At 46.2% G+C, this 21,255-nt stretch overlaps 1 long non-coding RNA gene across 1 annotated transcript in view; it reads right to left on the bottom strand.

The window, feature by feature from the left end:
• Positions 1 to 611: 611 nt before the first annotated feature.
• LOC138493240 (uncharacterized) overlaps positions 612 to 21,255 on the bottom strand; it is a 78,435-nt gene continuing 57,791 nt past the window's right edge. Inside the window, exons 2-3 of the long non-coding RNA XR_011276324.1 lie at positions 1,441 to 1,598; positions 612 to 799 (exon numbers count right to left, since the gene is read on the bottom strand). This is a non-coding gene — a long non-coding RNA (uncharacterized lncRNA). The remainder of the gene's footprint in view (positions 800 to 1,440; positions 1,599 to 21,255) is intronic.

Genomic DNA, 21,255 nt, shown 5'->3' with positions numbered 1-21,255 from the left:
CACCCATGTCCATGCTCCTCAATGTTCAATGTACCTACATATCTCTGACCTAATCACCTGTTTCTATAAAAAATTTACTTTAATCTAAGATGTATCCTAACACATTTCTACAACATCAGTACTAACACATTATACTCTCCTAGTCTAAACATGTATGTGTCCCTATAAACTACTTTTATTTTCTTTTATTTGAGCCCTACCTCCATTCCCCAAATTACTTTAACTATATGAATCAGATAATTCTACAGCCACTATGACTCGAGAGTTTGGTCAAGCTTTGAGGTAACCCGTTAGCCCATTTTCTGCATATATTCTGTTCATATTGTGGCTCATATTTCACATCGTTTCTGCAACTCCCATCCCACGCCAATTTCTTTCCTTGCTCTCATTCTCTTGCCCAGGCATATCATTAGTGTTCAAAATGTATTTTTCTTCTCATTAATACATCTTCCCCTTGCATGTCTTCTACCCGACTCATCTCGATTTGGCATCCGCGGACCGTTTGTGTCCTGTCGATTTTGTCCTCCTTTTTGGTGCTGCCTTGCAGCAAGTCCTTGGGCCCTTTGATGCATAGGCCAGTTATTTTGCTTTTGAGTGTCTCTTTTTCCATAGTTCAAGTAACTCCAAAAGAGGGGGCATTTTAGCAAGGGAACACAAGGATGGGGGAGTCTCTTGCAGAAACATTCAGACAAAGGGTTATTCAAACAGGGCGTTAAGTTGGGTTCCTCAGTGACTTCTCTCTCCTCGTGTTGTTATAGTATGCCAATTCTCTGAGTCACATAGAGCCCTCGTTGTCCATCTGTAATATAAAACTGAATGAGTTTTCTTTGTAAAATAAGTATGTCTATATTATCAGCACATTTCCCGTCAACCCATCCCATTAAAAACTTTTTAAGTGTCCTTTCTAAGCTCTCCTGCCTTCTAAACAAACTACATTTTTAAACATTCTCTAGACATTCCTGCCTCCTAGACAAAGCTTTCAAACAATGTATTTGTTGTGTATCAAAGCTATTAGTTCTCTTCAATTTTGTGTATACATTGTCTTTTATATTACTCTATATGTTCAGCCTGCTGGAACCTGATTTGTGCACAATAAACATTGAGTCTGTATAATATTTTTAGGCAATAAATGCATTTGCCTGTCTCATTCTCTCTGCCATTATGTCATCTGGGCTTTCTTTTTATATATACAATTACTACCCCTTTACATAGAGACACTTGAAAGGATACATAAGCAAAAAAAACATAAACAAAGATATATATTGTTGTCTTCTCAGTCTCCTAGGTGCATCATTAGCAGACGAAGACGTTCATTTCAGGGATCCCTGCTCTCTGTTGAGAATCGAAATAAAACAACAATTATCTGGGTACTTGGAAGGAGGTCAAGTTCCTTCCTAACCCAAACTTTTTTCTTCATTCTGCTTTGCTGCATGTGCTTACCACTATGCTGTAAATGCTTTCCGTTATGCTGAAATGCTTCCTGCTCAGCTGTAAATGCTTCCTGCTCAGCTGTAAATGCTTCATTCTGTCCTTCTTTCGCCACCTTTCTCCCGATTGTTTTGGACCATGGTCTTTTCCTTCTGTGCTTTGTGATCATCCTGTTGAGACAAACGAAACATTTTGTTGCACATCATCCGAAAATGAAGATGTCTCCTGAAGCTGCCACTTACATTGCTTGCTTACATTGTGTTGTGCCTTATGGTCGCCAATAGACCACAACTGATTGTGTTTTGCCCTGATTTATGTTGTGCCTTTAGTCTTATGGCCCTTGCCTTTCACTGCCAATTTGATCTTAGGTGGCCCCTGTCTATGTACATGGTTGTTGTGCCACCTAGCTCTCCTCTCTCACCTAGGTGACCAGGACTGTCATCATGCACGTCAGTGTACTCCTTCCATTACTCTACACACTATCCCTTCGACTTGCCCAAGTTCTCCAGCTTCCTACGGTAGCAACCTCCACACTCTGGGTTAAAATGGACCAGCCTTCTACCAGCATGGCACCCCCACGACCTCTCGTGTCACCTAGAATGAGCCCAGCAGCACCCGCTGTAGGCCATACCAACCAATACCTCAACGACCCAGCTTTATGGCTGGATCACTTTGCTAGGAAACCTACACCTAACCAACCCTGCCCCCTCTCTCTTAGAAATAAGAGACTAGGCACCAGATTCCGCCTACGCCTGCGCCACATCCGTCACATCACCAGGAAACAAACCCCCCTCTCTCCTGGATCTCTGTCAACTGCCACCACATGCAAACCCACCACCACCGAGGTTAAACTTCCCATGCTAGATCCCTCACTGCACACGCACTTGACATAGCTGACCTCATCACCACGTCTGACCTTGACTTCATAGCTATCTCCGAAACATGGCTTCATGCCGCATCTGGCCCCTTACTAGCGTTAGCCCTACCGCCGAACTACGGCATCACACGATGTGACCGCTCCACCGCCTCTTCCAAAGGCGGCGGTGTGGCCTTCATCCATAAAAATACTCTTGACCTAAGAGTGTTACCTGATTCCAAACTCACTTCAGCCGAATTGCTGTCTGTCAAACTAGCACTCACACCTAACCAAACAGCCACCATGCACCTAATCTATAGACCTCCAGGACCCGCACCAACCTTTGTCAGTGAAATCTCCACTCTCCTCCTCAACAATACAAAGAACAATTCGCAAACAATCATCCTAGGCGACCTTAACTTAGGTCTTGGTGACTTAAAAGACCCTGTGGCCTCTGACCTGGAGATCGCACTATCTGACCTCGGCCTTACCTTATACATCCAAGAGCCTACCCATATTAAAGGTAGAACACTTGACTGGGTAGCTGGCTCCAATTGCAATATCAAGGTCCTTAACAATACCCCCTGTCTATGGTCCGACCATCACATTATAACTTTCAACATTGAAGCCACACCACGAATCCCGTCACCATTAGCCCCAGCACTCCCAACTAGAAGCAAAAAAGATATAACCAAGGAGAAACTCCTCCCATTGTTACTCCCGTCCCTTAACACAGCCACCAACTCTTACTCTGATCCAACCTCACTAGCACACACCTACAACCAAACAATGCGAACTGCCATTGATTGTATAGCACCTCTCAAACTTAGAAAGGCTAAACCTCAAGCTTATCTTAATTCATGGTTCACACCACAGTTAAGATTGCTCCGCAAAGCTAAACGCTGTGCCGAAAATCGATGGAAAAGCCACCCCTCAGACGAGCATAAAGACAGTTTCCTTCTAGCCTCACTCTCCTACAAAGATGCCATCATCACGGCAAAAAAGGAATCTTTCAACAACCGCATTATTCAAGCCGACTCGAACACCAAGGAACTCTTTAAAATCCTAAGAGAGCTTGAAACTCCAGTCGCCCCCCCTGACACATGCGTGAAAGATAGTAAATGGTGTGCCAACATCCAAGCAGCCTTACTAAATAAAATCTCCACACTACAAGACAAAATCAAAGATAAACAGGACAGCCTGAAGCGCGACAACCACGCTCCTTCCCTCACTAAGGCCCCCTTGCCAGACTCTACCAATATCACACCATTCGCATTCTCTCCGCTTACCGTGGCAGAGGTAGAAAATATAATTCTTAGAATTAAGCCAACCAACTGCCAAGGTGACCCGTGCCCAGCCCCTACTATCAAGGACTCAGCGCATGAGTTGGCCCCATTCATCACGGCCTTCATCAACTCTTCCTTTCAAACAGGTATTGTCCCGGACAATCTGAAGGACGCTTGGGTTATCCCATTGCTTAAAAAACCTTCCCTAGACCCTAACATTCCCACTAACTTCCGACCTATCACCACTGTACCATTTCTGCTCAAGATCCTAGACCGTGCCGCATACTTTCAGATCCAAAATTACTTGGAAACTAATAACTTGCTAGGTCTACGACAATCTGGTTTCCGCCCCAGACACGGGACAGAGACCGCATTATTAGACCTTAAAACTCAAATCGAGGTTCTAAAGGATCAAGGCAAACTAGCAATGCTACTACTTCTCGACCTTTCAGCCGCATTCGATCTGGTCAACCATCAGATCCTGTGCGAGCACCTCCATTCAGCTGCCAACTTCTCTTCCTCGGCTGCGGCTTGGATCAAATCTTTCCTGAGCAACATATCCATGAGAGTCTTTGCCCCATCCGCAGCCGCGGACCCTTCCCCGATTCACTGTGGAGTTCCTTAGGGATCTTGTGTGTCACCTACACTCTATAACATTTTCACGAAACCACTCTTTGATGTGCTTGACTATCTGGGTGTCTCCTATACTAACTATGCGGACGACACCCAGATACTCATCCCCATCACTGGTGATTATCTAGGTGACACCAAGGCCCTTAACGACGTCTACTTGGTCATCCAAGCCTGGATGGCCCAACATCAGTTGTGCTTGAATGATGACAAGACGGAGCTCCTGATCTTGGGCACTGCACAACGCCTGAGCAGACTAGAGCCGTCCTATCAGTCATTCAACATAGATGGTAATATCATTCGTGTCTCTAAAGATACCAAAACGTTAGGTTTCTACCTTGATGCCACACTCTCATTAACCCGACAAACTAATGCTGTCAGATCTGCGTCTGCATACACATGCAAACTTATCGCAGCTTGCAGACCATTCCTCACTACGCCTAACAGCGTTACGCTAGCGAGAACCCTTATTATGGCTAAAATTGATTACTGCAGTGCTCTTTATCTTGGCACCAGCCAAGAGAACCTGAACAGACTTCAAACGACACAAAACAACGCCATTCGTGCCGCTTTAAACATTCCCCGACACCACCACATCACAGAAACCAGAAGTAAGTTAAATTGGCTACCTGTCAAACAGAGAATTTCACTCAAAACATTCGCCCTTACGCACAAATGCCTAGCCAACAAAGCCCCGAACTACCTTGGTAGTCGACTGTCGCGCCACTCTACCTCCCGACCTCTAAGAACAGCCCAATCCCACTGTCTAGCGATCCCCAGATTTAAATTGCAAAAAGCAGGGGGCTCAAGTTTCCCCGTCTTAGCTTCCAAGTTATGGAACTCCCTCCCTGTTTCAATTAGAGCGGAAGACTCTTTCAATACCTTCAAAGCCAATACTAGATCCTGGCTTTTCAACCAGCTTTAAGGCCGGCTTCGCGTTTCTTCCTGACCTACCCTGACTTGCCGACCGCTACTATCACCTATCGGCACTGAAACTACTGTACATATGTATATAAGATCCTCTTGTAAATGTATATAATGATTCTTTGTTATACCTGCATATCGGATCCCATGTGTAAATGTTTAATGATTCTCTGTTATACCTGCATATCTGTAACCTTTTACAAATTGCGCCCTGATGCCTCCGGGCCTGCTGGTTTGCGCGTTATAAATAAATAAATACAAATACAAATATCCCCTCTTTACCCAACTATGCTCAATCTAGTCTACCCATGTTTTTCTAGACTATGGGACTCATTACGACCCTGGTGCTCCCGTAATGAAGGGTGCCGTACTGGACCGGTACCCTTCATTACGGGAGCACCTATTACGAGGTTCCCTTTATTGGACCTGGAACAGACGTCTGGTAAACCCAGATGTCCTTTCCGGGTCCCGCGAGGGGAAGAGGGAGCTAATAACGGGCCGTTAGTAACGTGCCCATTATTACCTCCCTCCCCATTCCCAATGGGGAATGGTTTCTTCAAGGAGGAATTACCGGGTCCTCCAATGTTGGAATGACCCGTTTATTTCTCATCGAAGGAACCCAGTATTGGAGCCCGGTATGGAGGCAGCCATGGCGCTAATAGCACCATGACTACCTCCATACTCGTAATGAGGCCCTATGTCACCAATTCTTACTACGCGTCTTTATTTTTTTCAATAAACCACATTGTTTGCCTATTCTAAACATTTTTTATACACTCGCCAAATCGACCCCCATTGGCATCATAAATACTAAAATAATTACCTACCTTCAATTTGACTTCTGTTTTCTGTGTTTGTCTGAAGTGGCCATGCTTTCATGTATTTGCTACTCTCTTCACACTTGACTGCACCTATCTAGGGAACAATGGCTACACACTTGACAACACTGTGTCTCTATCTGCCTCCTTTTACTGTTACTCACCTGGGTTATCTTACTCTTAATAATGATCAATAGTGTGTCCACACCCTTGTAGTGTGAACCAGTACTTACCTCTTTTTCTTTTTTCCCTATTTAAGGCCATGCAGACATTCCTACTACGTTCACACAAGATCCACGATTTCCATCTGTAACATAAACCAAAATCATTACAAACACTTAAAAATGGTAATTTTACTTACCCTTGTATTTTCTTCTTGAATTGGCTCTGTTAAAAGTTTTCCTTGTCTGGTTAATCCAATTTTGGTCAACCATACCCCTTTTCTGGTTCTCCCTTACGTCCTGATGCTTTTTTATTGCTTTGCGTAATTTTTTATGTTGGCATGTAACCCTTATTGATGCTGTTTTTTTAAATAACATTTTGGATTTTGCTTATTTTATGCTCCCTATTTAATTCCGTATCCAATCATTCATTCATACAATAATTTTTTCACTTATTTTCCCTTTCATTCATTTTTTATTTATTGATATATTTATTTACATATTTTTCTTTTCTCATCCAAATGCTGTCACTGAGCTCTTTTACTCTGATACGGTTTAAGGTAAGTCTGCCTAACATTTTGACACTTTTTCCAATCTTTTTTATTTATGCTGGGTGCTGTTACATTATTGTTATGTATACTAAAAAATGTTTCCTTTCCTTTTAATGTGTGATGCCCCTAAAGAAAGCACCACTTCACACTCCAATAAGCCCTACCTAGGTATATCGTCATCTGCAACGCTACTGAGCCTAAATCTTTTTATGAGAACCATTACTGTCCTTCATGATCCATTTTTATTATTCACTCCTTAATCATTTGCCATGTTTCCTTAGTTTATGGCTGTCTCTACTTTCATGGAGGTCATATGTACCCCTTCTTTGTTCATAAATATCCATGGTCTGAGACTATATTCATCATATACTCCCACCACTTTTCCACCAGGTCACACAATTATCTATAATACTGCCCTTTTATTACAACAATAAAAACCCTTTAATCTCTACCAGAACAATCTCATCTGCCTTCTGCCTTGTTCATGCCCCTATGGATATACACATATTCAAATGGTGCATTTCTCAGAACAAAACAAAACATGCTTTTCTTTGTTTACCTAAACAACATCATCATGCTTAGGCTTTGTCATCCAATCCTTTCTTCAACCACTGGGAGGTGCCTGTTGCAACTACACCAATAATTTGACACAACACACTCTCTTCCAGAGACTGTTAATTTCTCACTAAACAAAAGATACATTTATAGTCTTCAAAAACCCCTTCAATCTTCTAATATTCACTCACCATCTTTCTGGCCCTCATTACGACCCGGGCGTTAAGTAATGGACATTACCGGCATGGCACAACTAACGTGTCCGTGCATGGCCTGAAACCGTTAAAAGCAGTAAATTACGACCTCTCGGGCACGAGCATTGCGCCATGCCGGTAATGTAATCTGCGCCATGCCGTTAACGTCCCAAAAATGTCGTCACCTACCGGCATCGTATGCCGTGCAAGCTGCACCACTGCCACCCTACCCACCGATAATAACGATCAACGCAAATAGCGGTGACCGCTATTAGCGGTGACTGTAAAGAAGCGGATCCGGAAGTTACGCCATCGCACCGGAACGGGAAAGAGCACGGCGGTCATCTTTAAAAACACAATCCATTGCAATCCTCCACAACCAGTGCACATCTGACCCCGAGACCTGCCACAAACCTTCACCCACATCCACCCATTGTCATAATGCCGAAAGTTGTCAAAAAATCTTGTGATCAACTGCGGCAGGAGCGCTTCAGTAGGGAAGAGCTCACCATGTTGGCGGAAACCCTACAAGAAAACGCGGACATCGTATTCTACACTGAAATGACCAGACCGGCAATAGCACAGAAGAAGGCCATATGGGACATAGTCGCACAGCGAGTCAGTGCAGTAGGAACAACACTCCGCACCACAAAACAGTGCCGGAAAAGGTGGGACGACCTCCAGCTCCGTGTAAGGAGCATACTGTCTGCCAACAGAAACCTGGGCATGGAAACTGGTGGAGGAGCAGACTCACCAATTAAAATGGAGCCGTGGGAGGAGATATTTGCCACAACCATTGGCATCGAGACCATCGAGGGGGTCGGTGAAATGGAGAGAGGAGCCCCGACATCAGGTAGGTGCCTCAAATTAAGCCATGCTAAACTTCCTGAAGTCCAGTTTCATGGGAAGCACAATGTTGCCTAATAGGGTTAACGCAACACATCAGCAGAAGACTGCCAAGAGGCATCATTGACCTACACTCTGTACACATGCAGTATGCACACTCTCACTGTAGGCACCCACATTCCTGCTTGCTTCTCCCACCCAAAAGGGAGACAACCTGTATGTCACTGCCTCCAAAGTGCACCATCTAGTCATCAAAATCATGGCAGTCATCACAATGCCTGCTCAATGTCCGCAGACCCATCAATAACACTTTCCCTCCTTTGCTCCACCACAGGCTCCCATTCGGACCCAGGCGAGGACGAGACTGGCACCACACCTGCCAAGAAGGCCAGGCCCGAGGCAACACCACACCAACCCTCCACCTCTGCTGGACCAAAAAAAAACCCACAGCAGCCAAAGTCGACTGCCACAACACAGGCCAGGGCAACGGTAAGCACCAAGGCAAGCAGCATGGTACCACCAGCAACAGACATTCAACAACTGGTGGCCACTGAAGGGACTGTGTCTGCAGGAAGCAGTACGATTGGGGAGACTGCTGCCATTGCAGCTTGCTCTGATAGTGATGTGGGGAATAATGAGGATGTCATAGAATGCCCCCCCACTGCCCACCTTCATTCCCCCTACCTGTCCCCATGTAGCCTGCATGCTGACAACACACAGGGGCTATCCCCTGATAACTCATGGCCAGCCACTCCATTCCAAGTGGAAGGTGTGGAGGAGGGGAGTAGCCCAATGAACATGCCAATGGCATCATCCAATGCCCAAAAATACCAACAGTCGCTGGACCAAATATCAACAAGGCAACACCAACTGTCCTCACTCCTCACTCAGCATGTGGCCGATTGTGGAGGTGCAAGTGCTGAAATGCAAAAATGTGCCGAGACTGTGAAGGCAGCTATACAATCCTCCACCAAGGACATCTGTACCGAACCTGCCGCGGTGCAGCACGTGCTCTCGGAGCTTGTACAGACAATGAGGGACATGCGTCCTAGTGAGCAGCCGAGTACCTCCTCCACTGCCAGTTCTGCCCCAAGCAGCCCCGTCCGCAGGTCGGCCAGGAACCTGCGGAGTACAGGCAGGGGTGCCCCGGGGGCCGGCGTAGGGGGCTGCCAATAGAGGCCACCCAGTGGATCAATTCCACATTAGGCACTTCAACACAGGCATCCACGCACTTTTGCGGGGAGTTGAGTGGGGAGGGGGGAGTGGGAGTGTTGGGGAGTTGAGGGAGGAGGTGGGAGTGGGTGTGTTGGGGAGCTGAGGGGGGAGAGGGGAGTGGGTGTGTTGGGGAGTTGAGGGGGGAGGGGTGAGTGGGTGTGTTAATTGAAATCACATTTACAATACAATTTTTGCTTGATCACAAATCACAGGTGTGGACATTGCTCATTGCGTATGTGTGATTTATTGGTGAACAGTCCACGTTGTGCATATCCCAGACACACACAGTGCCCCAATTGCCATCTCCATGTGACACCCCCCATCCGTGTGTGCTAGAAACATTGGTTGATCAGAGTCCGACGCATGTCACGCCCCTCCTGTGCATCGCTTCCTCCCTCAGGTGCTGCCCCACCCTCCTCATCCTCATTGTCAGGTGGTTGCAGTTCAGCATCAGGGGGCAGGGGCACATTCCGTCTGATGCACATATTGTGTAGCATGACACATGCCATGACGATCTTTGCCACCTTCTCATGGCTGTACAGGAGTGCCCCACCAGACCTGCCGAGGCAGCGAAACCGTGCCTTCAATAGGCCAAATGCCTGCTCAATCACCACACGGGTTTGTGTATGTGCACGATTGAAGTCCTCCTCGTGCTGGTTCTGTGGGTTCCGGACTGGTGTAAGGAGCCACCTCTTCAGGGGATAGCCTGCATCACCTGTATGTGGGCAACAATGTATGTGTCAGTCATGACATCAAATCTCAAATCAGGACGTGCCACCATGGCATGCATTCAACTGTTACTTTGTACCACTTTTACATGCACAAATGGATTCACACTATGTGACCGGTATATGTGTATTCCTCTCATGGACTGTTTTGCATGCCATCAACCAATGTATTCAGGGGGGTCAAGTGCCTTGTGAGTGCCCATCCACTGTGTCCGTTCATGGCATTTGTTTTGGTGACCTGGCAGGTGTCCTGTGATATCAATGCTCTCATCATGGCAACATTGCTGTCAGCCTCATGATGACCCCACTGAGCACTACTAATGTTGATAGGCAAATTTTTGGGGCCTTGGTGTCTGTGTAGTGGTGTATTGATGTTTATGTCCTTCATGTGCCTCCTTTGCGCGCAGTTATGGGGGACTGGCCTTTCAGTTGATGGTGTTTGGTGCCGTTTATTGGCTTAAGTCATTGCATGTAGGTGCATTTCGTTGAGGTCAATGTGGTCCGAATCGGTACAATGCACTTGCAGATGGTTGTGTCATGGTTGGGATACACCTTCATTCACATGATAGGGCTGCTTACATCGGGCATTATGTGTACAGGTGTCAGTTGACGTTTGGGCTGCTTTGGGGTATAAGCTGGCTCCATTGCCTCTGCTACTCGCAGCCAGGTAAAGTATGCATCATTCCCCCCCCTTTCAGCCAGGTAAAGTATGCATCATTCCCCCCCCCTTTGAGCCAGGTAAAGTATGCATTGGTACGTCAATCACCTACCCACTTCACATTTCCATGGCCATGACATGAGACTCACCGAGTAGCCAGGATCTTGGCCCTGCATGTCGCTCCATGTAGCATGGTATTGTGGAGTTACGCAGGACCATTGAATCATGGGTTGATCCGGGGAATCGGGCACAACAATGTGTGATGATCCTGTTGGAGTCACAAACCATTTGCACGTTGATTGAGTGAAATAGTTTACGGTTGCGGTACGCTACCTCCATGGCATGTGGGACCACCAGTTCCACATGGGTGCAGTCAATGGCACCAATGCAACCAGGTATGCCGGCTAGTGCATGGAAACCCACTTTGGTGTTTGCAATCTCCTCGGCAGACCGTGGTAAGTAAATTAGGTCGTCTGTGTGCTTGATGAGGGCATCGAGTACTTGGATCAGTGTACGTGAGAATAATGGTTGTGAAATGCCATGCAAGAGCCCCACTGTGTGCTGGTAGGTGCCTGTGGCTAGGAAGTGGAGCACGGGCACTACCTTCAGTAGGGGGGGATGGCGGTGGGTGTTTCTATCATGCTGACAATGTTGTTGTGTATCATGTCAACGATGGTGGTGATGGAGTCCCGGTCCAAACGGTACAAGGTATGGATCTGCTCAGCGGTGAGGTTGAATGGACTGGCTCGGATGCGTGGGATTGGGGGCTGCCTGCGTGGTGGCACTGGCTGTGGTGGCGGGGCTTGCTGACCCTGCCTTGCCCTTCTTCTCCTCCTGCGTCTCCTCTGTGCTGCCTGTTGTTGTTGTTGTTGTAGCACTTGCATTGCAATCAGGTCCTCCAGCCCCAACATTGCTAGTCATATGGAATCATTGTGGAGTGTGACTGGGTGTGGGAAGGGGTGGGGTGTGCTCTTTTTGTACTTGGTGAGTCTGTATTGCCTCCACCTGTGCTGATTCTGTGCACCTGTGGCAGCTGGGAACACTGCACATGGCCATTTACGGTTGGTTCGCGATGGCGGAATTAGCACCATGGCGGTAAGGTACTTTACGGCCTTCGCGATGGCGTTGAGAGCATGTCCGCTTGGTTCGTGATTTGCCCACCTTTGCGCGATGCCGGTACTTACAGCGTGGAAGGTCGCGTGCGTGTGAGCTTGGTGCTGTTAGCGGCACCGTTAACTACGATGCCGCTAATAGCACTTTCACGGGTCATGATCGGACCTAGCGGTAAACGATGCCGGTAATCATTTACCGGCATCATTTTTCACTTACCGCCGGGGTCGTAATGAGGGCCTCTGTCTTTGCTCCAAAACCTTCTATTCAGAAATGAGAAAATGTTCATTCCCAATGAAGGTTTACAAAAGGAAGTATTACAACTCTGCCATGACTCTAGAGTTGCAGGACATCGGGGAACCTCGAATACACTGGAATGAATACAAAGGCCCTCATTACGACCCTGGCGGAGAGGGGTTTACGCCAGCGTAATGCATGGCGTACCTCTCCGCCAGATTAGGACTTTCCGTAGCGCCATGGCGATTTTTACGCCCGGATTTTCCGGGCGGAAAAATCCATGGCGCTACGGGTCCCCTCGTTAATTACGCCACCGTATTCTACGGTGGCGTAATTAACGCCTTCCCCACTCCCATTATACCCTATGGGGCAAAAATGGGAATGGGGAAGGGTAAATGGGGATTGGGGACTTACCGCCCCGCCAAGGTCGGAATGGGGCGGTAAGTCCGCCAACCCCCATGGCGGAGTTGGCAGCTCTGCGCCATGGTCCATGGTGCAAATTGCACCATGGACCACCGCCAGGGTCGTAATGAGGGCCAAAGACATTTTTAGTGGCCTGCTCTCAAACAAGATGTTTATGAATACATCACCTCTTGTCCTGTATGTCTCCAGACTAAAACCCCCAGGAAGCCACTTTTAGAGGAACTAGTCAGGATGCAAATCCCAAATAGACCCTGGCAAATCATCTCCACTGATTTTATAGTCGATCTCCCTGAATCAGAAGGATGCACCACGATCATGGTCGATACGTTAAACAAGATGGCTCATTTTGTTCTGATGTCCTCCGTCCCGTCAGCAGCGAACATGGCATGTATATTTCTGGAACGGATATTCTCGTTACATAGTCTTCCTGATACCATCATATCTGATCGCGGACCACATTACACTTGCAGATATTGGAAACAACTGTGTAACACCCTAGGAATTGCTCGAGCCCTGAGTTCCGGTTATCACTCATGAACCAATGGGCAGACCGAACTTTTGAACCAAACTCTAGAAGGATACCTCAGGTGTTACATATCGGCAGCCCAAGACACCTGGAAAGAACTTTTACTATTGGCAGAATTTGCATATAATAATGCAGCTAATTCGCCTCTCCATGCCACCCCTTTTTTTGCACTTATGGGTTTCATCCCTCAGTATTCCCCTCTCAGGTGCCTCAATCATCTCACCTTCCGGGTATTGATAGCCTGGTGGACGCCATCCAAAAGGGTCATCAGGCAGCCGGTCAAGCATTGAAAGAAGCACAAGACAGAAGCAAAAAGCATGCGGACAAACATCGAACCTCATCCCCCGCCTTCCAGGTCGGAGATCTGGTTTGGTTAGCCAGCAAATACCTGCCTAGAAGACTGGTGCCTTCCAAATCGTCCCCTAAAAACTATGGCCCATTTCCCATCTTGGCAAAGATAGGACTCGCAGCCTTCTGATTACAACTACCCTACTCTTGGAGGCGCATACACCCAACATTTCATGTCTCCCAATTGAAACCAGACATCAGGAATCGCTTCCATCGATCCCCTGCGGGTTCACCTCCTCCAGTATTGACTGATATCGGTCCAGCATCTGTGATTCCAGATAAAGACGAGGTGTCCTCCAATATCTAGTAGATTGGAAAGGGTACTCCCCAGCAGATCGGTCTTGGGAAGCAGCCTCCGCGGTGCACGCCCACCGCTAAGTCCCACTCTTCTATCAGTTCCACCCAGGAAAACCGGGGTTTGCCACCCTTCGGAGGGGGCATACTGTTATGGGTGGTAGACAGGGCTGGACGCTATGGCGCCGTTGGCGTGGTATGCATTACATAAGAGCACCCCTTCCCAAAATGGCGGCATTAACATTGTTTGCCAGTTCAGCTCTTCGGCAGACTAGCAGAAATCCGGCTCCTTCCCGTCAACAGGAAACATCATTTCCAGACTCGCAACCTGCACCGCAGTATGTTGCTACGACTTTCACCGGCTACGCTTTGTGAGTTACGACATCCCGGATTCTGTAAAGATTGTTTCCTTTACTTTCTATTTCTCTCCGATCTAACTACTTTTCTGTCCTTTGCCAGCAGCGCTCTCTTATCCTCCAAACCGATCCATTGGGATCGATCGGTTCCCATCCCCAGCAAAGCCCAAACACGCCTTACCTTAGCGTAAGTGGTTGAGGATCTCCCTATATTCGAACCATTAGCTTGTTACCATTGACATTAATCTCCATTCTTTGCATGTTGCAATAGGAACACACTCTCAGCTAAACCTCGGACTACATTTCCCAGCCTACCTCGTAGTTCCATGCAATCCTTTGCGAACTGAAGGAATCCTCAGAAACGCTTGTCACTGGGTAGGTTCAGATTTCAAGCTTTTGTCTCTTCGGTTCCACTTTCTTTCTTTCTCCTTATAGTTTTCTTTTATGTTTAGTACAAACCTCTGCTACATTCCACCAAGCTCAACCTACTTCTCACGTACCTTAAAGTACACGCGGCTTCTACCATCTCCATTCCATTGAAGACCGCCATATTTGAAACACACGTACTATAACTAATAGCATCAGCCCAATCCCTAAAGACACTAATTCCCGGGTTCTCTAGCTAACCTTTACTCTTTATCCCAGCAGCCGGTATCGGAGGCCCAGCAAACGAGAACAACTTCTTAGTCAAATCCGGCATCTTCTAATTGACGCTCCCTAGCATTGACTGCAGACTCTCCACACTCCGCTCCCAAGCTTCACAGGTTTTTTTTCCCCAAACAAGGGATTCCCTGGCATCACCTCTCCACACCTATTATCTGGGTGGGGGGAGAGGGTATCAGGCAGATTCCTCCTTTCTACTTTGGGTTTCCAAAGACAAGGCAGGATTTCTTTTTGTTACTTGTTGATTCACTTGCTGACTATTGTTGAGGTCTACTTCTACCTTTGTTACCGTCGGACTAGTCAGTTATTTGGTTCACGGAGTTATCAGGTAACAGTGTGGGCATTCCTTCTTTTTAGACTAACACCTTTTATTCCTGTGTTTCTTTATGTATTCTGTGTTTGCATATTGGTGAATCTGCATGTGGGCTTATTTGACCTGGTATTAAATTCATTTAGCATACAGTGCACTTTACCTATACAAAATACAACGTGTTCTTCTTTATTCAAACCGAACCATTCCTCTCACTCATTGCGGCGTGGTTCTTTTTTATTGACGTACTCAAGACAGTGTAGCTATCCTATCACCCATCTATAATGACTACTGGGAGTTGTAGTGCTGGCTCCCACAGGTCTATTCAATACCGCTGAATGCTGCACAGGAGTGCCACTCGCTCAGAGGTCACCCCTCCTTTTCCAATGTGCTAGTTTTTCGTGTACTGTCGACGTCACATGGGTGGGCTCACTTTACATCATTACTTCTGGGTTTGCAAGATTTCAATGGCGCGACAATCAGTGCCACTAATTCAGCAGCTTGTGACAAAAAGCAAGACAATAGGCATACATTTTGTCAATACCTCAAACATCTACATTAGTCGTGCGCTTTACCCCAGCGGCACCTGTATCTCTAAGTCTATGAACCTGATTGATTCTCAAAGAATCATCAAAAAAGAGAATCTCCCCCACTGCCACTATCTCTTCCTTTACCCTCGAAGGCTCATCATAAAATTTCTCAAAATGAAAACAACCATGAGCTTTCTCAGTTTCTGCCAGTGCTTTCCGTTGCACCCATGGCAGAATTCTCTTTTGTATGTCTGACTATTTGATCGGCAGTTTTAACACAACCCCCTCATAGACTGTAGCCCTTGAAGACACCAAAATGCCCTCAGATTTTCCTAAACAGAAAAGAACCTACATGTTTAATACATTACGTCACAAAATCATCCTATCACCATACTGTCAGCCCTCATAATGGCAAACTCAATGGCTGTCATCTTTTAGTCACAAGGGGAGTGACCCCTTATTACTGGGTCGAAGAATTCCCATGTGGTGCATATGAGGCCCACCCTAATATGAGTCTCTGTATGTGCATATTTATTATATCAGTTCCATTTGCATATGGCAAAAAGGAAATTTGCTCAGTATAGTTTGAGCAACCTTGAACCAGAGTATACTCAGTATTCCTTCTCTCATTCATCAAAGCCCCTCCTTGATTTGTGAGCTGTACACTATGGGGCGTGCTGTCCCCCCCCTCTCGAGATTTTCCATTCTGCACAAATCCTTGGCTTCTACTTATGTGTGCAAAATGGTCTAACATACCTCATATCCAATTTGCAGGAGGTCTCCTAATTGATCCTCCTGTATGCTTTGAAACCCACCTTTGTTACTGTGAACGCTTCCCTGATTATTCTGAAAACCTCTTCCTCGTGGTGCAAACCCATTATAGCCTTGATCAAACTGTCTTTGGTTCTTCACCTGCGGCATGCATGCTGCCTACCGTGAACTTGATCCGTCTCCACTATTCACATTGACCTTTCAATGGGGTATCACTAATTTCACTTTTTCATTTCCATAGCCTTATTTTTCTGTAAATTCTCTTGCAGTAGTCTGCACTAATGCGATATAGTCAGCTGCATCTCTGACCATAGCCTTACTTCCAGGCCCACTAATTCCTCAGGCTGCGTCGACACGAGCTCTGACAGCCTTTGGAATTTTGATGGCTCTCCCATCTGGCATGTCTGGATACAGTACTCTAGGTGCTTTCCAGACTGCCGCCCTAAAAGTTTGAACAGCGCTCCATCATGAGCGGAAATACTCAAATAACTCACCTTTGACCAAATGTCATCCGTTTTCTTTCTCCGAAAATAACAGCTAGACGACCTTTACTGTCTTATGTAGCTAATGTGCCTCTTTTTGTCACTTTTTTCCAGTACATGTATCCACTTCTCAGCACTAGAAGTCCAAACTCAGGTGTTTGTACCTTAAATTACCCTTACCCATCTGGGGTCAAGGTATATACTGTGATCATGCTTGCCCTTTCTCTAGCAAGGGAAACTGTGAAGCCCCAAACTCGTTCTCATTTAATCTGACCATCTCCTTCTTTATTCACCGAATAAACACCCTTCAAGGTTTCTGTTTAATCAGCTTTGACCTTCGCAAGCTGTTGTATACAAAATCCGGGTTAATTATTTTTCCAGCAATGCGCGAGTGCCGCATTCTTGCCTCTCTGTTATCATGAGGCAATTTTAACTTTGGCAGAATGTTCCTCAAGGCTACTCCTTTGTGCGGTATTGCTGTTGTGCGGTATTGCTGCATTGCTGTTCTGTAATCTCAATACCACTCCCTCATGTTTTGAAACAATCTCTGCCTATGAACACAGTATATATAATTGTGTAACGCTCACCTGGTATCCACGGGGATGTCACTCAGCCTGTTCTAACCTCTTACGACCTCGAACCCTTCCCTGGAGTCTACTCGACTGGAGACTGGGCCTGAAACACAGGATTGGTAGAGTTTAACTCCCTATTCTCACTGTGTGCTTGAACCCCTTCTTCCCCGGGGTCCAGCCCTTCCCTTTGATCCACAGCTCACCTTGTTTTCTTGGAAAGTGTGCTCTCCGTCCTGCTTTCAGCACAGGGGTGCGTTGATTGATGCAGGGTTACTTCACTGGCAAGAGTCCGACAGGTAAGTATAATGAGTCTTTTGAACAATTCTCTAACTTCGTTCCTTTCCTTCCTTAGATGATGGCCGGCGTTCGGGGATGGCGACGTGCTGCTGAGATGAGTAGCGCTGAAGGTGAGTGAGAGCGCAATGCAACCCTTTCGTATTTGTATTGAACTGAGTTCTTTTTCTGTGTCTTTTAGGTGCCGCAACGTTTTCAGCGTGGGTGCCGGTTATGAAGAAGAAATGCGGTGAGTAAGCGCGGTATGCGGCGCCTCTAGATATTTCCTCGCTAACCTGGAGTGTCTTTTCCCTCTTGCAGATGGATGAGAAGTTCCAGAGACAGAGTTCCCCCAGAGTGGCTGGAATTCAGGTAAGCGTTTGAAGCTCGTACAGACTTTAAAAATAAGCAAAGATTTGCTGAATGCTTACAAATGCGTTTTTTCTGTTCTTTTCCCTTTTCCTTAGGAAACGGCGTGCCGGGGTGGGCATGACTCTGCCGAAGATGCCCGCAGAACAGAAGAAGCGATGAATGATGGGCAGAAGCGCCGCAAGGTAAGGCTGTTCCTAACGGTGTTCTTGTTCATGCAGGAGCTGAGCGCAGAAGAAAGATGCAGGCCTACTGGATAACGATCCGAACACGGTGAGTGTCACGCTGCAGGTGCAGAAAACACAAAGCATGTTTCTCAGCCTGGGCGTGGTTTAAATAGTCTCTGGGTATCCCAGGTGTCTCTGGGCTGAACCACACCCAAAAGGCTAGACTGCACATGCAGTTCTGGGAACCAAAATATGTGGGGGCATCCATCTTGTCCCCATCAATGCACTACAAGTCCAATCCCCAATGTTATCCTATGGGAGTGAGTGAGTCTGGTGCCACAAGTGCCAAGTCTGACTCCAAGTGCGTCTTTGGAGGGATGGAGAGGCCCTTGAGGGCCATGTAGGTGATCGTGGCCTGGCTCCAGCCTGACATCTTGGAGGGCTGGGGACATGAGGGGCAGGAATCATGACAAATTGCTGCCTTTCCTAAATTTTTCAAAAGGGTCTAACTATTGTATATGTCAGCTACCAATGTAGCTGAAGAATAAAACCTTTCTATTTACTCGTTAATGTGTGCTTACAAATGTAAGTGCACATTCTTAAATGCATTGCCCATGGTGCGCAGATTTATTACACTCCCATATAGCATGTGTACTTTTGTAATGTCTCTGTATGTGTGTGTATGCATGTTTGTGTGTCCTTTCTCAAGCTAGTGCATCTTCATGGATGCTTCATATGTCGGTACAGCTTGCTAGCTGCTCTCATGCTTCTTTTTAACTATATTTTAATACTTTTCCGAAAATTGTCATGTTTAGCTCAAAAATGTTTGTCAAATAATGTTTCTTCCCATATATTACTGTCATTTCCATAACATATTTACTGTGCTTGGTCCAAGTACCATCTGTTACCACATTGGCCTGCTTTTTGCAGTATTGTTCTCCTAAAAACATAATTCTAATCTCAGCTACGCCTCTCTCAAATTGTGTGCTCCTGGGCACCTTTATTTTCTGTTTTTATGTCCAAGTGTCTTCTCAGACATAATATATATCACTGGGAAATGTGCATGCATGCTACATCTCTATTCTCAACCCCTTAGTTATGGCGCAACATAAAAAATCTTTGTCATTTTAAAAACAGACATGCTTCCTTCTCTGCTCACCTGTGATAGATAACACCAAATAGCCTATAAATTATTGCTCATAGTGCATTTATCAAAAAGCATCCATTATCAACTTGTTTTTAGCATAATCAAAACACTCTTCTCATGTTTGAGACACAGCCCACATACTTTCTAAAAAAGTGTTGCAAAAATATAAAGCAAACCAAACTCTTCAGTTCTTTAATTTTAAAGCATCAGTCTTTTCAACATCTCCGTCACTTTAAAAAATTGACTTGATCCGTCTTTAAGCAAAAACCTTCCTGACATCTGTCTCTGCATCACTGCCGTGAAAGCAGTTGTAAACCACATTCCATTCCAGAGACCGTACACTGCGAACATGAATCATCACATCTAACTGCGTAAATCGCTTTAGTGCGGGTCTTATCTTAGCCAGTCAAGCTACGCAATTAGTATTTTTGCTCTACACAGAAGCGTCTTGGCACAATTACAGCTCTTTGCTCTGCAGCAACTAGTTCAGAAGAGAAAATCCCATCCATTTTTTTTTCATGTCAGTCCTATTTGGGGGCTCAATTTTACAAGAAACTGAATGCGGTTTCATACCATACAGCATTTTTCAAGTCCTTGAAGATGTTAACTTTATTAATATAAGTGATTATCCTTCTGTCTGCTTGCATTTCTCTACCGCAGAGCTGTTTTATGTGCCTACGCAATTTCATCATTTTTTAAATTTCTTTTATTTTTATAAATCTCCATTCCAGCCTTATCTTTTCTGCTGCTTGTTTCCATCAAAATGGACGTGGTTTTTCGTCGTATGGGGTTCATTAAGTAGACTGCCTTTTCTACTTTCAGCAAATGCAAGAATTAACCTCCTACTTGCTGGTTTTTGGTTTTTATGAAAGTTTAAAGTGTGTAGAGGAGGTCCCAGATACAACCTGCACCCCTGCCCCCCATTGCGAGTTGCCAGTAAGGTACTCGCCAAGGTATGTGACGTACGAGGAGCAGCTGAACCAACAAAGGGCTGCAATGGGCCCCTGCCCTGTGTACATTCGAAGATCAATGTCTGTTGAAATGCCCATAACCAGGCAACCCTGGGCAACAGGGTACCCAATCAGACAACCGTACCTGACATTGGTACGAAACAACGAGTATTTACAGACTGTCCGTGAGGAAACCCTGAAGGCCTTAATGGAAGGCCAATGGAAATAGACTAAGAGCATGGGCAGGCCCGAGAACAACCAGAAGTGGCTACTGAAAGCTATACATGCCAGTACCGACAACTGCAAGGATAATTGTAATGGACGAAGGGGAAAGACACTGTGAAAAACATATGAGAATGGTGCCATGAGACAAGATGGAAGCAACCGCCTTATTGACTGTGTGTAAATAAGCTTGAAACGCAAGATGCTAAGTAATCGAGTCTGCTTGCAATGCTTAGTAGAAGTTAGAGCGGCAAGCGCCGACTGTATACATCTACCTCAATACAGCACAATGTACACGTGCGACTCCATTTTGTATAAACAGAAGTACTCCCAGGCAGCCAAGGCCTGACTGGCCAAGTTTCATATCCAGGCCCAAGCGGAGGAAAAGAGCGGGATCGAAACTTAACAAAGGATGGCTCATGCCAGGGAAATCGAGGTCAACCAGAGAAGGGGAGGTGAGCATGAGCTCACGAGGCTCCAACTTCAGAGCATGCCAGCCCGCCCGTGAAGGTCAAGCTAAGAGAGGCCCATGCAGGTGGCCAAGCGCACACAGAATTAAATGTACAAAAGGTTGGAAACTGAAGCAGATTCACGGTGGACCAACACGTGACCAGACAGGGGCGAAGATGTACCACCGCCTGATGTCATCCAGAAC

The sequence above is a fragment of the Ambystoma mexicanum genome, chromosome 10, assembly GCF_040938575.1.
Source record: "Ambystoma mexicanum isolate Mex_15411 chromosome 10, UKY_AmexF1_1, whole genome shotgun sequence".
NCBI lineage: Eukaryota > Metazoa > Chordata > Amphibia > Caudata > Ambystomatidae > Ambystoma > Ambystoma mexicanum.
Note: the sequence above shows the minus strand (reverse complement) of the source record. Positions and strands in the feature narration are given on the sequence as shown.